The sequence below is a fragment of the Triturus cristatus genome, chromosome 1_2 (assembly GCF_964204655.1).
Source record: "Triturus cristatus chromosome 1_2, aTriCri1.1, whole genome shotgun sequence".
NCBI lineage: Eukaryota > Metazoa > Chordata > Amphibia > Caudata > Salamandridae > Triturus > Triturus cristatus.
The window spans coordinates 762,132,417-762,147,072 of record NC_140580.1 but is presented as its reverse complement, the minus strand read 5'-3'; positions in this window follow the sequence as shown (position 1 = coordinate 762,147,072).

Genomic DNA, 14,656 nt, shown 5'->3' with positions numbered 1-14,656 from the left:
CATGTGTGTTGCCTAAAACATGGGATTAAATTGTGAGAAGATGAAGACGCGTGTGTACTAAGCCATGCCCCGGAGAGGTGGGCAGGTGCATGCGCATCTATAGCACTACAAGAGATGAACAGTGGTTAGAGTAAATAATATTCACTGCTCGTAGCATGTGTTGCTGTACATACAAATGCATCGCACAGACTAAAAAAACACACACTTTCCCATAGTGGTGGCTAGAGTGAAGATGAAACAGATTTCTGTAACAAAGTCTTCGGATCGTTTGGCCGAACAATACTTACTATCTGGCCAGGACACCCACAACATGTTTGGTGAACATGTGGGGTTGACCATGTAGCTAGTGGAATGTTACCTAGGAAAGCCATAGATGATGCCATCTGTGTAGACTGAGCCCTGTGTTTTACAGGAAGGTATCTTTTAGTTTTGAGATAGCAGCTATGAATGTACCTTCGATATGACTTCTCCCTTAAGTGGTTTTGCAAAGGTTTGGTTCTGTCAATGTAATACATTAGCGCGCGTTTTACATCCAGGGTATAGAGCTCCCTTTCTGCGACTGAATCTGGGTTAAGAATAACACTAGAAGCTTCATGGGCTGGGTGAGGGGGAACAGGGAGACCACCCTAGTGAGAAACTTAGGATTTGGCCTTAGGACTACTGTATTTCTGGGGACTTGTTTAAAGAGTTTCTGAAGCACGAGGGCATGTATTCCACTCACACGACTTTAGGAAGTGTTTGCTACAAGAAGAGCAACATTTCAAGAGCGATACTGAAGTTAACATGAGTGCATGGACTCAAAAGGCGGACCCATAAGCAAGGTTAACACAATGTTAAGGTTCTATATAGGAGCTGGTGGAGTTCTTGGAGAAATTACTTAAAGCACTCCATGAAAACTTTAATCACAGGAATGCAGAACTGGGAAGATTGTTCCCAGTTTTGCATATACGCTGGAACTGCAGTCAAGTGAATACCTATATAAATCTAAGCTAATCCTGATTTTTGCAGATGTAGCAAATATGTGATGTCTTTGACAGCCAGTTTGAGCAGCTCGATGTTGTTTGCAACACAGTAGCATAGCAGGAGCGGGTAATGGGTCTACCAGCTTTTTTCAGGATGTCCATGCTTTCTTGAGTGAGCCCTAGGCACCCAAATTTTAAGACGTCAGGTGTCATATCGCGAGATTGAGCGGTTTGGTATATGGGTGTCTGATCTGGCCCTGGTACCGTGTGAGAAGGTCCGGCCTGTTAGGGAGTATCTCGTGGAAGCTGATGGACCTTTCTAACAGAGCAGAATAACAAGGCTCTCCTGTCCAGGTTGGAGCTATCAGAATGAGTGTTTGGAAGGTTTGCTGCATCTTCCACACCTTTAGTGGAAGGAGCAGGAGAAGTGGAAAAGTATAGGCTTATTTCCCAGACTACTGCGTCAGTTTTTTCATTGCCCAGGGGCTGAAAGTGTATGTACCTGAGGGCACAGTTTGGGCATTTTTGGGAGCAACGAACAGATCTACATCGTGGGTGTCCCAGTGGTGGAAATACCGATGTAAAATCTACAGGTTAAAGTTTCCACTCGTGGACTTGTAGATGCGTCCTGCTTAGAATGCCAGCCAGATTGTTATCTTCTCCTGGAAAGTATTGTCATTAAGTGAATGTGATGATGAATAGCCCAAGGCCAGATCAACTGGGCTAGGTGACAACGAAGTAACCAGTGTATCCCTCACTGCTTCTGAAGGTTTATGGTGGTCATGATGTCCATCTGAATGAAGCTATCTTTCCCTAGATGAGCGGTTGGAATTTCCGCTAGTGAGAAGTCTGTGGTAACGGTAGTTTGCGGCATGGGGTCAAGGAAGGCCTGCCCCGCAACAGGTTGTTGCAGTTCCACCAGTGTAGAGAGCAATGAGCACTGGCCATTACCAACATTAGATCTTCCATGTGAGATGCTGCTTGACTCCATTGTGATGCTAGGCATTGTTGCACGGATGCATGTATAATTTGCCATGGTGAAGGATTGCAATACAAGAAGCCTTCATGCCTAAAAGAAACATTACAACAATGAGATGACGAAGTGGCTGAAAAAAACGTACAAGCTGGTCAAAGGCAGCCACACTTTGGGAACTTGGGTATGCTTTTGTTATATTCCCGGGTTGGGTTCATGTAGTGAAGCAGCTCATTTATTACATGGTCCTCACAAATATTTCCAAGCTGTGACCTTTTGTATACATTTGCACACACAACATTGTTGGATTAGTTTCTCTGAAACTAAACTTGTTTTACATCTAGCTTCGCACAACATTATCACGACGCCCTGTACATTATGTACAAGGTCTTGTTCCTTACTATGTACAAATATCATCACTATCTTCCTACACGGGGCGACAGGGCTATGTTCATATCCACAACATCACAAATGTATGCGTACATCGCAAGGCTGCTTTCTCATATAAAAGATGTGCATCCCAATAGATTAGTAGAGGAGGTACTTTTGCTGGCACAGAGGGTCCATGCATGCTGAGAAACCACGACGCAGCAACCTGACATCTTGTGAGAGGTGTCCAGTTACTGACCTAAAAGGGGTCCTTCACTATTTCCCATCAGGTAATGGGGTTGGATCGTCCCATGGGGGAATTCTTGGCTCTACACCTACACACACTCTAGGTACACTTAGAGTAGGGTTCACATAGTAGGAGTATGCTAGATTACTGTGCTGTTTATATGCCTGCCTATATACAATTGTTTAGCACCATGGTAGAAATATATTTACTATTTACGCTGTTGGTGCTTGTAATCACGTTAATCTGCTTCTGTCATCATTGCAGCACACGTATTTTATGCAAGAATAGCATTGGTTCAATCAATATTTTTGAAAACATCCCACTGTGTATTCTCTGTATATGTCTCTGAAAATAAGTGAGCATGACTGAGTGAAAGGTTCTATACTGTTTCCACAATTCCTGAGGAATCAAGGTTGTCATGTTCAGTGGTTGATTTGATTTTATAGTTTTATATAGCGCTGAATCACCCCGAGGGGTATCTCTGCGCTAGCAACAGCGAGCTATCTTGAACTAGAAAAGATAGGTCTTCATCAGGTTTCTGAAACGGAAAAGGGGCATTTCCATGCGGAGGTAAAGTGGAAGACTGTTCCAAAACATAGGAGCCAAATACGAAAAGGCCTTACCAGCAGAACAGGCTTTATTTATTCTAGGAACAGAGAGAAGTTTTTTAGATCCTGATCTGAGAGAGGATATAGGAGGATACATTCCCAGTTTCCTAGTAAGATAACGAGGACTGAGTTTGTTTAGAGCCTTAAAAATCATGCAGCCTGTTTTAAATTGCACTCTTTTTCTAATTGACAGCCAATGTAGTTCATGCAATAAAGGCAGCGAGGGGGTCCTAGCGGGAGAATCGGTTACCAGACGAGCAGCCGTATTTTGAATAACCTGCAATTTGTCCAATGAGGTAGCATGAGCAGAAAGAAGAAGAGCATTACAATAATCAATCTTGCTCATGAGCAGTGCTTGAATTAAAGTCTTCCTGGTGGAGAGTGGAAGCAGTGGAAAAACTCTTCTGAGTAGACTTAAGATGTGATAGCAAGACCCAATAGTGATATTAACATGGGTCTGCAACGTAAGTTTCTTATCAAGCTTAATGCCTAGATTTTTAACTACCTCTTTAGGAGCAGGGGCTTTACCCAGCTCCTCAGGCCACCATCTAGGTGACCAACAGATGTCAGCACCTCCGAACAGGATCTCAGATTTCTCAGAGTTTAACTGGAGATAGTTAGTTTTCATCCAGGAGGCAATAGCCATCATACCCTGAGAAAAGATTCTGATATTGTCCACTACCTCCACCAGAGCAGTTTCAGTGCTATGTTTAGCACGAAAGCCTGACAGACATCCAGAGCCCTAGAAGACTCGAGAAAAGCAGATAAGTGCTTATTGATATGTTTCTCTGTGATCTTGCTCTGTAACGGGAGCAATGAAATCGGACGATACTTTGACAATTCCTCAGGGGAGATGTTAGAATTTTTGCGGATGGGGATAATTTGAGCGTGTTTCCAACTTTGAGGGAGAATAGCCGATTTTAAAGAGGCATTAATTATAGAGCAAACTGGGGATGCCAGCTGTGCCGCAAATCTAGAAAGAGATTTTAGCAGGGATAGTATCCAGGGGGGATCCAGATCTGGTGCATTCCAAAAGTGTTTGCACTTCAGTGATGGTGATAGCAGGAAATGTAGTCAGACGAGGTCCTTCAGTAATAGAGTGTAACATGACCTCTACGGGGATCGGAACAAAAGTATTAGAGAGGGTGATATTTTGATAAATCTTCTCAATTTTTTGTACAAAAAAGGAGGAGATATTATCACATAATGACTGAGAAAGACTATCCCTAGTCTGGCAAGATTTGGGGTTCGTAAAATAGTGTACAATTTGAAAAAGCAATCTGGAATTGTTACCTGCCTGCTCCAGAATCTCTGCAATGTAGGTTTTACGGGCCAATTTGACATTTTTATGATAAATTACCATAGCTGCTTTATACATAGTTTTAGCATGCTCATCATGTGAGCGGCGCCAAATCCGCTCCAATTTTTTACAAACGCTTTTCTCAGCACGTAGGCCAGACGTATACCAGCCAGTAGCAGAACTTTTGGGTGAGTATCTAAGAGGTTTAAGAGGAATTACTTTATCCAGTAGATTACTAACTCTCGAATTAAAAAGATCAAGCTGTTGATCTACATCCCCTTGCATACTGTTCCAATCCCACTCAGCAAACAGTAGGGAAAGATGATTGGCAGTTAATTTATGCCAAGGTCTGTACTGACGAGTGACAGGAGTATTATTTATCACCGGAGGAAGGTCCATGGGACCCAACACTTGGAAATTTATCATGGAATGATCAGACCATGTATGCGGAAGAGTTTCACTACATTTGATATCCAAGGAGTTGGAAAGGATGAGGTCCAAAGTGTGCCCAGCAATGTGGGTAGGAGCGGTGTTAATAATCTCTAAACCTCCTGCAGCTCGCTTGTAAGCATAGTCTGGCATCTTGATTAGAGGCATCCTCACTGTGGATGTTAAAATCCCCAAGCAGGAGAAATTTACGTGTAGCAATTAAGTGAGGGGAAATAAATTCGAGCAGCTGATTGGTAAAATGTAATATTGACCCAGGTGGTCTATAAACTAGTGCACCTTTCCAGATGCAACATGTAGAGAGATAAAATCTAAAAACAATGCATTCAAATGCTTCCTTCCCATCTGATCAAGGATGGTAACAGCCAGTTGCCAGAAACCATTTGCTCCCTGGTAGGTTAGGGGGGGAGGGGGCTTACGGTGGCACTATGAGCTAGCTGGTCTATAGGCCAACATATCCGGCGAGGGTGTGTGGAATCAGCCTTGATACCAAGCCCTTAGTTTAAGTTGCCCGAACAATGCGCAAGTCCTACGGGTTGTTAGGAACTACACAACACTTTGCTGTTTGTGCATTGAGAATTGCTCCTACAAAAGGCTTTATATGGAGCGGTTGCAAATGAGACTTGACTGGATTTATGGTGAATCCTCGATTGTGGAGAAGCAAAATGGTCTCTTGAGTGTGCTGCAGGGACTGGTTGAGATTTCACTCTTAAGCAGTTTACCATCCAGTAAAGGGAAGAAGTGGATGCCCCCTCCTTATCTGTGCGGCGACAACCACCAGCCACATGGTGAAGAAACTTGGGATGGAGGTGACATTGAAAGGTAGCACCCTGAATTGATAATGCTTGACACTTACAGCAAATCTCAGGTACCACCGATGGGCTGCATGGATTGTTATGTGAAAGTAGGCATGTTCCTGAGATGCATGAAATCTACACCCACCATGTGGTCATCTTGCCGGAGGAAAGGTATGACGTTCTGCAGTGTTATAATATGAAAGTATTCTGAGAGGATGTATATGTTAGGAGGCTTCAGATCTAGAAGAGATCCAAGTGTGCTATCTTTCTTGTGGATGAGGAAGTATACGTAATAGACTCCTGCCCTACTGACAGCGTGGTAATGGTTCGATTGCGCACTTCTGAAGGACTGTTTGAACCTCTTGCAGCAGGTGAAGATGTTCCCCACTGAGAATGTACTTGCGTGGGGGTGGGGGTGGGGTGGTAGTGCTAGGCAGTAGCCCTGCCAAACTAAGTGCAGTACCAGGGTGGTTGTGATCTGTCGCCATGCAGATTGGAAGTACTGGGGCCTTCCAGGTGTTAAATGATTGGGGTGAAGCAAGTCATTGTTTGGTGGGAAAGGCACCTTTACTGGCACCTCCTTTGCCCCTACCACCATTTTTGTTGTTATGGAACACACCTCAAGAGTGCCCCCGGGGCGACTGCTATTGACATTGCTCCTGCTGTCTTTGAAAAGGTGCAGGTGTCTGAAGATTCATTTTTGCTGTTTGCCCTGTAGTGTTCCCTCTGAAAAAACAATTTGAGGTGCTGATTGAAGAACACCCATAGCCTTTGCTGTGCCTGTTCCTTCCCAGCATTTAATTTACTTGCAGCCAAAAGAGGTGTCCCCCGTCGAACGACCAGTTCAACAAATACTGCGGGACCTCTGGCTTCAACCCCGACACTTGCAGCCAGGCAATCCTCCTAATGAAGACACTGGTGTTGATACCTCGTGCTGCGGTATCTGCAGCATGTAAAGTACATGAATGACTGCATTGAAGAGGGTCTTTCCCTCGTTTACTAGTTCCCTCCCTCTGCTTGTATTCATCTGGGAGAGGTTTGGGGAGTTCTTGTAACTCAACCCAGAGCGCCCTGCCATAACACAAAAGATACCCCACAGAATTGGCAACTGTTAAATGAGCTGCAGTTTATATTTTTCTCTACTGGTGGGGGATTGGAGGAGGTTGTTGGGGGCGGGGGGCCAACTAAAAGACCCTGGAAGAGCTAAAGTGCCATTTGAGCATCTGTAAGAATTGCATCGTGCTATGCGTTTTCAATGTCTTTATAAGGAAATCATTGTCTTCCTTCAGGACATGCATGCTTACTTTGTGTCGCCCTTTCTATTACCTCACGATAGGAGTAAGAGCTTAACTGGGAGAAAATCTGGGTCTGAGTCACCCTCTGGATCAGCATTGTAGTCCTGCCAAGGGATCCTTGCAGACTCTGGATAATAAGGGGTGTCATAAGAGTCTGCAGGTGAAGTGTGGCCTCCCTCTTCTTATGAAAGTTGTGGGGAGCCCTCTGGAGTGTATGGCTGAGGGGACATGTGAACACACAGTGGTGGTGGAGGAGGTGGTAGGGTGTTGGTTAGTTGGGTTGGTCGAGGAGATGGAAGAGCAGCAGGCTTTGTAAGTCTAGGTGGAAGGCTAGTGCATTGGTCTTTGAATTCTTCTGCGCTTTGGTAGTGTCTGCTCCAGAGCTATCTGTTTCTCAAAGGTAAGCCTAATTTTATGTGGGAAGGTAAGCACAACTTGGTTTCACAGGAGCCTTGGTGCCAATTTTTCCAGTGTGTAGTTGGATACATAGACATTTTTGCTAGGCGTAGAGCTTGTCCTGTAGGTGCTGGAGTTGGCTCAGATTCCTTATGTCGAGGAGGCACTCGTTTCAGCTCCGTACGCAACGTTGGTGCCTGCAACAGTTTCAGTGCAGAGCTTGGGATCGGCATCCATGGAATCTTCAGCATCGAAGGTTTCAGTGCATGCCTGGCTTTCGAGGACGGTGCAGGATGTTCTTTCAGCTTCAACTGTCTCTGCAGCTCTTTTGGGCTGGTATCTAGATGTGGGTTCAGTGCATGATGCAGTGACTGGTCTTGGCTCCAAAGTTTGTGCTCGCCGTCGATCATGGTCCTGGGGCAGTGGCTGACCAGCACAAACTGTCTTACAGACTGGACTGGTCATGCTGTGTGTATGCTGAGTGCTCAGTTAAGGGCCTTTGGGCTTGATAAACAAGTTACTTACCTTTGGTAACGATATAGCTGTAAGAAACATAGGTTGGTTATAGATTCCTTACCGTAGAATTAACCCCAGGCGTCAGACTGGATCCGGAAAGTTTTTCGTGAGCAGTAACCCTGCGCGTCACAAGGTGGCGTCGGTTGGCCCCGCGTTTGTCGTTGGCATCGTGGTCGCCAGGATGATGTCGCAGTAGATACTTAAACACCGCCCTCGTGCGATGACATCAGTTCTGTACACGACTTCCATGCCTGAAGCGCAGTCATGCAAGACACTGACCACTGGTGCACAAAACTAGAGCCCTGAAAGGAACTCTTTAACCCTAGAAGTCAGTTCACAGAACAGGAAGGATGGGTGGGGCGGTAAGGAACCTATAACTAACCTATGTTTCTAAAAGATATATCGTTACTGAAGGTAAGTAACTTGTTCATCTGAAAGAAACCGTTATAGATTCCTTAACTTAGGATAGATACCCCAGCAATACCAACCCTGGAGGTGGGTCTGCGAGCCAAGTTCACACCAGAAAGTCCTGGAGAACAGGGGTGATGGGCACAAGGAAGGCAGTTTTTAAAGTCAAAAGCCTGAGAGGACAGTTATGTAGCAGCTCAAAGGGAGCGCACATGAGATATGTAAGAACCAAGTTCAAGTCCCACTGGGGCATTACGAAGGGAAAAGGAGGAAAAAGATGAGTAATGCCCTTAAGGAAATGACTAACAGAGGAACTTGAAAAGAGATGGCTGATCAGGAAGCCTAAGAAAGGCTGAAATGGCCGAGAGGTAGCCCTTTATGGTGCCCAGGGCAGAGCCCTGCTGGGCCAAAGAAAGGAGGAACAAAAGAACCTCAGAAAGAGGGGCAGAAAAGGGATCCACAGCCTTTTGTTAGCGTTGCAGTGGCGCGCATTCTAGGTCCCACCCCGAGTACCCATAGGGGCTTACATGAACCTTTGTGGGAAGTCCCGTGTGCACGTGGCGCAAAAACACTGCGATGTGGAAAGCGACATTTTCATAGCTTGGTGGCTGCAGTGTCCTACAGTAATGCATTAAGTAACTGTAACGTGGTATTGCAGTAAAGTAGTATGTGCATGTTTCTTTCCTCCAGAGTTTTCTACAATGGGGACTGCAAGTCCCAGAAACCTCGCAAGGCAGCCATCTTGGATTTGCCTATGCTATAAATGGAGCCCGCCCCAATGGGCGTTGCTCACTATTTAGCTGGTTCTCCGTTGGGGAGCAGCTTCGTTGCCCCGGTCCTTCGCTTGAATCAGTTTCTTCATTTGGAAGCTCAGAGTCCTTCAGGTAAGCCTCTACAGCTCTCGTTCGGCAGCAGAGACGTGCATATTCCTGAATCTGTGGCGTCCTTGAGCCTCGTAATTACAAGTCGCTTCTCGCCAGTCTTTACTTCTTTTCAGCTGGAGTTTTAAGCATGCCGGCTCCCACATTCCAACAGCTCGGAGCAGGCCGTGCTCTGCCGGGTAGGATTATTTCCTTTGATTTATCTGCATACATGTTTTACTGATTTGGGGAAGGCTGTTTTTATTTCAAAGGTATTACAACAGTTCTGCATTGAAATTATTTCTTGTTTATAACGAACACACGTGTCTACCATTTTGGGAATATTTTATTCAAGCTAAAGGCATTACGAACATTGACATATTAATGTGAAGTAATATTCTATTTTGGCAAATATTACGGCGTGATTTATTTAACGCTTTATATTGTAACTGATTTAGTAAAGTCATCACGGGCTTGTGATATTTTAATGAGAGTTACATGAGAGTAAACTAAGTGCTAAAACAAAGACTCAAGGAAGAATTCTATGCAGCATTTGTACAAAAATTCAGCATCACAGTGTTGTGTTGCAATTATGTTCTTTAATCTTTTTAATCTGCAAGCACATCCACAATATCTTTGAACAGAAACGATCTATGTTAAATGTGATTGATTGCGTATAATCCTTTTATTTTACAGGTCTCCTTCCCTGCTGTTCCCTTCCCCCCACTTGGCCACTCTAAACTTGAGTGCTATTATAGCATACTGAATTAGAGGTGCCTAGAAGTGGGCTTATAGAGCAACGTACAGACCCTGAGGCAGAGGTGCATTGACAACTTTGCTGCACACCATGCCACAAATTTGTTCCATCTACAGGCGAATACTGTCTTAGTGGAGGGGCGGCTGGCTGCCAAGATAATATTACTCACTTCGAGAGGCAGGTCAAATATCACTCACTTCGATCTACTTACCATATGGCGCAGGGTGAAATATTTCGCTACCTCCAGGTTCGGCATGCCCTTCAAACAGCATTCACGACCCTGCACGATATCCCCGACTCCTCACCCCTGGAGGACAGACTGTTGGATGGGCAATTGCACTCGAAGGCCATATCTCGAACATACAAAAAGCTTTGTAACAACCCATACAAAAAGCTTTGTAACAACCTCCCTGATACCTTTGAGGCGCTTTGAGAGACGTGGCAACATGACATAGGACCCATAGAGGAGGAAGACTGGAGGGAGGCTTTGATGTCTCCTAGGGGTGCGGGGAGGGAGGCTTTGATGTCTCCTAGGGGTGCGGCAATCATCCGATATTGACTGATCCAACTGAAGGTTCTGCACAGGGCCTATATCACGGGGGTGGTTCTTGCGCGTATAGGTGCTCGGGCGGACTCGCTCTGTATTCGAGGGTGTCACCAGGAGGCCACTTTCTATCATATAATATGGGAATGTCCCGCGATCCGATCACTCTGGGAGGGGGCTACAACTAAGCTCCAAACCGTACTGGGGAAAACCCTGACCCTCACGCCTCGGGTGGGCCTACTGAACATATGGGAGGATACAGACCTCACGGAAATAGAGCAGCAGATGGTAACGCTGGGCTTCACCCTGGTCAAGCGGGAAATAACACGCCATTGGGGGGGCCGTGGGGGCGCCATCTGTACGCACATGGGTTCAGGAACTAGACAGGTGTATGGTGGCTGAAAAGGAAGTCTTTATAACCCGGGGGTGCCCTAGGAAGTGGGAAAAGAAATGGAAAGCATGGAATAGGTTCAGAGGTTCCCTATGTACGTCCCCGTTAGTGGATTTGAAAATGCGACGGAAAGACTTTAAGGATGTGTTGAAGCAAAGAACGTAATTCACTGTATGTTACTCAGAAATGTGTTCTACGCTGCTGCTGATGCTAATGTGATCTTGTATGTGCAACTGATAAAATCAATAAAATGTTTAAAAAAAATATATATATATCACTCACTTCGAGAGGCAGGTCAAACTATTTCAACTGCCGCTGCTCAATCTCCACGCAAGGAGGTGGAGGCTGGACAAGTTCGGGTGGAGGACCGTCCCCTGCTGCTGGGACAGAAGATCCTCCCAAAGAGGCAGTCTGATCGGAGGATCGATGGTCATGTGTAGCAGCTCAGTATACCAGACTCTTTGTGCCGAATCCAGAGCCACAAGAATAACTTGGGCCCGGTCGCACTTGATCTTTAGCACTCTGGGCAGAAGTGGTATAGGTGGAAACGCGTATAGAAGGCCGCAACTCCACTTGCGACGAAAAGCATCGCTGAGCGAATGCCGCCTTGGAAATTCCAACGCGCAGTATTTCTGACATTGCGCGTTCTCTTCGGTGGCAAATAGATCTAACCAAGGCTCTCCCCACTGTGGAAAGAGTCCTTGCACCACCTCAGAGTGAAGACGCCATTCGTGATCCCTCATGCAGCTGAGTTCGTCCGCCCTGATGTTCAGGCATCCTGCCAGGTGTTGAACCACTAGGGATATGCCCCGATGTTTCAGCCATGTCCAGAGGCGGATGGCCTCTTGACATTGGGTCCACGACCCCACCCCACCTTGTTTGTTGCAGTACCAGATGGCGGTGGTGTTGTCTGTGAACACCTGCACTACTCTTTCCCAGACACAGGGAAGGAATGCCTTGACTGCAAGACAAATCGCCCGAAGCTCCGAAAGGCTGATGTGGAGCCCGGACTCTGCCGGAGACCAAAGGCCTTTGATCTCCGCCTCCCTCATGTGGCCACCCCATCCCAGAAGTGATGCATCAGTCACCCTGTGAACTCTGGTTGGGGAAGGGAGAGGGATCTGCCGTTGACCCAATCCTGGTTCGTAAGCCACCACGGCAATTGATGTGCAGTGCCCTCCGAGATCTGAATGCAATTGGACAGATTTCCCTGATGCTCCGCCCACTGGAACTTCAGGTCCCACTGCAGAGCCCGCATATGCCACCTGGCATGAATGACTAGCAGGATGCAGGAGGCCATGAGGCCCAGCAGCCGCAAGGGTCATTATGACCGAAACCCAGGACAGAGGCTGAAAGATCGGAATCATAGCCCGAATATCCCGGACCGGACTATTCTGGAGGATAGACCCGAAACTGCGTCGTGTCCAGACCCGCTCCGATGAAGAGGAGCTTTTGAGAAGGGGTCAGGTGTGACCAGCGAATACATGTCAGCCATAGTCTGGAGGTGGGAGACGACTGCCTGGGGAGAGCCTGCCTTCAACAACCAGTCGTCGAGATAGGGGAAGTGTGGAACCCCTGAACTGCGCAGGTGAGCTGCGACCACCGCCATCACTTTCGTGAACACCCATAGGTCGCTGGTAAGGCCAAAGGGGAGCATGAAAGTGCTTGTGGCATACCGTCAACCGTAGGCAACGCTGGTGGGCCTGCAGGACGGGGATGTGAAAGTAAACGTCCTGCAAGTCCAACAGTACCATCCAGTCTCCAGGGTCGAGGGCAGACAGGACCTGAGCTAGAGTCAACATTTTGAACTTCTCCTTCTGGAGGAAGAGGTTGACATTCCTGGGATCCAAGATAGGACGCAGGCCTTTGTCCTTCTTGGGCACCAGAAAGTAGTGAGAATAGCAACCACAACATACTTCTGGGACAGGAACTCGCGTGAGGGCACCCTTGGCCAAGAGTGCCGAAACTTCCAGTTGGAGAAAGGCCAGATGATCCTCTGACATGCAATGGTACTGAGGTGGCATGGATGGAGGGGTAGTCTCGAAGGAGAGGGAGTAGCCCCTTCGGACTATTTGCAAAACCCACCTGTCTGATGTGATGGTGTGCCAGTGGGGGAGGTGATGGCGAATCCTGCCGCCCACTGGCAATTGGTGGCCCTGAAAGGTCATACTAGGAGGGTTTGGAGGCTGTGGCAGAGGGGGCGTTGGTGTACTGGCCCTCCTGCTGGACCCCAGAACCACAGTGGGGGTTCCCACGTCCCCTGTCGCGCAGGGGCTGAACAGCTTTCGCTGGACTGTGGCGAAAAGCAGACCGCGCAGGGCAGGTTGTGGAGTGGCCCAAGGACCTGGCTGTAGCCCAAGAGTCCTTAGAGCACTCTAGCTAGTTGTCTGCCTTGTCATCAAAAAGGCGATGGCCATCAAAGAGCATGAGAATAAACACTGAAACAACCCGGGTCTCAAGCTGAGTAAAGATTAAACACTAACAGGCCAGAGTATTCCCCATTCTTGATCTGACAGCTCTATAAGAGAGAACCTCCTTGAACAGGACCCATCAATCACTTAAGGTGGTTAGTTTTTATCGTCATTTGGGTCTGTGCACTTCAACATGCCGAACCAGTTCCTGAAATAGCGATCTGGTCACGTGCAAAGAAGACGCAGCAAAAGAGGGTTGTCGTCAGATCTCCCAAGGATTTGATCAGGGTCAACATGTTTCTGCCCATTTTTGATCAAAAAGTATCAGGGCTTTCATCAGGACCTATGATACTGCTCTATCCGTCGGTACCCCGGGGCGGTCTTAGTTCAAAGACCGCCCCGGGGTACCGACGGATAGAGCGGGGACCCTTTCCCTGAGTTGAGACCAGGTTGAGGTGAGGGCAACACCCAATTTATATGGGTACCCGGTTTTGATTTCTTCTGAACTGACCGGTGCGGTAGGAATATTTTATTCACACAAGCCCCCTTTTGGATTTCTTTTTTCACGTTTTCACATTGAACCACAGCAGTATCATAGGTCCTGATGAAAGCCCTGATACTTTTTGATCAAAAATGGGCAGAAACATGTTGACCATTTTGATATGGACATTAGCATAATGACAAACTTATTTGTGCTGGATTGCCATAATGCTTTTTAAATACGACAGGGGTTCTCTACCAATAAAGAACATTTGAGCACCCTTAGCCATTTTTAGTTACACAATTATTATTTAATACTGCTGACTTTAGGATCTCCGTCATTGATCTATGGGTACAATGTTATCCCTGATAAAATCCTTGGGAGATCTGACGACAACCCTCTTTTGCTGCGTCTTCTTTGCACGTGACCAGATCGCTATTTCAGGAACTGGTTCGGCATGTTGAAGTGCACAGACCCAAATGATGATAAAAACTAACCACCTTAAGTGATTGATGGGTCCTGTTCAAGGAGGTTCTCTCTTATAGAGCTGTCAGATCAAGAATGGGGAATACTCTGGCCTGTTAGTGTTTAATCTTTACTCAGCTTGAGACCCGGGTTGTTTCAGTGTTTATTATATTGTTCTCTAGGGGAAACACAACCTGCAGGTCTATATTTTTACAACATTTTTTCCCTTGGACCTCCCCCCCCACATTGATATGTGTTATTAATCATCAAAGAGCATGTCCATAAGAATGGATTGGATATCCCCAGAAAAACCAGTCGACCTCAACCAGGCGTAGCGTCGAAGGGCTACCAACGTGGAAATCGTCTTGCCTAGTGAGACGGGGGTATCCAGCCCACAGGGGATGTTAAACTTCGCTGCGTCTCTCCCCT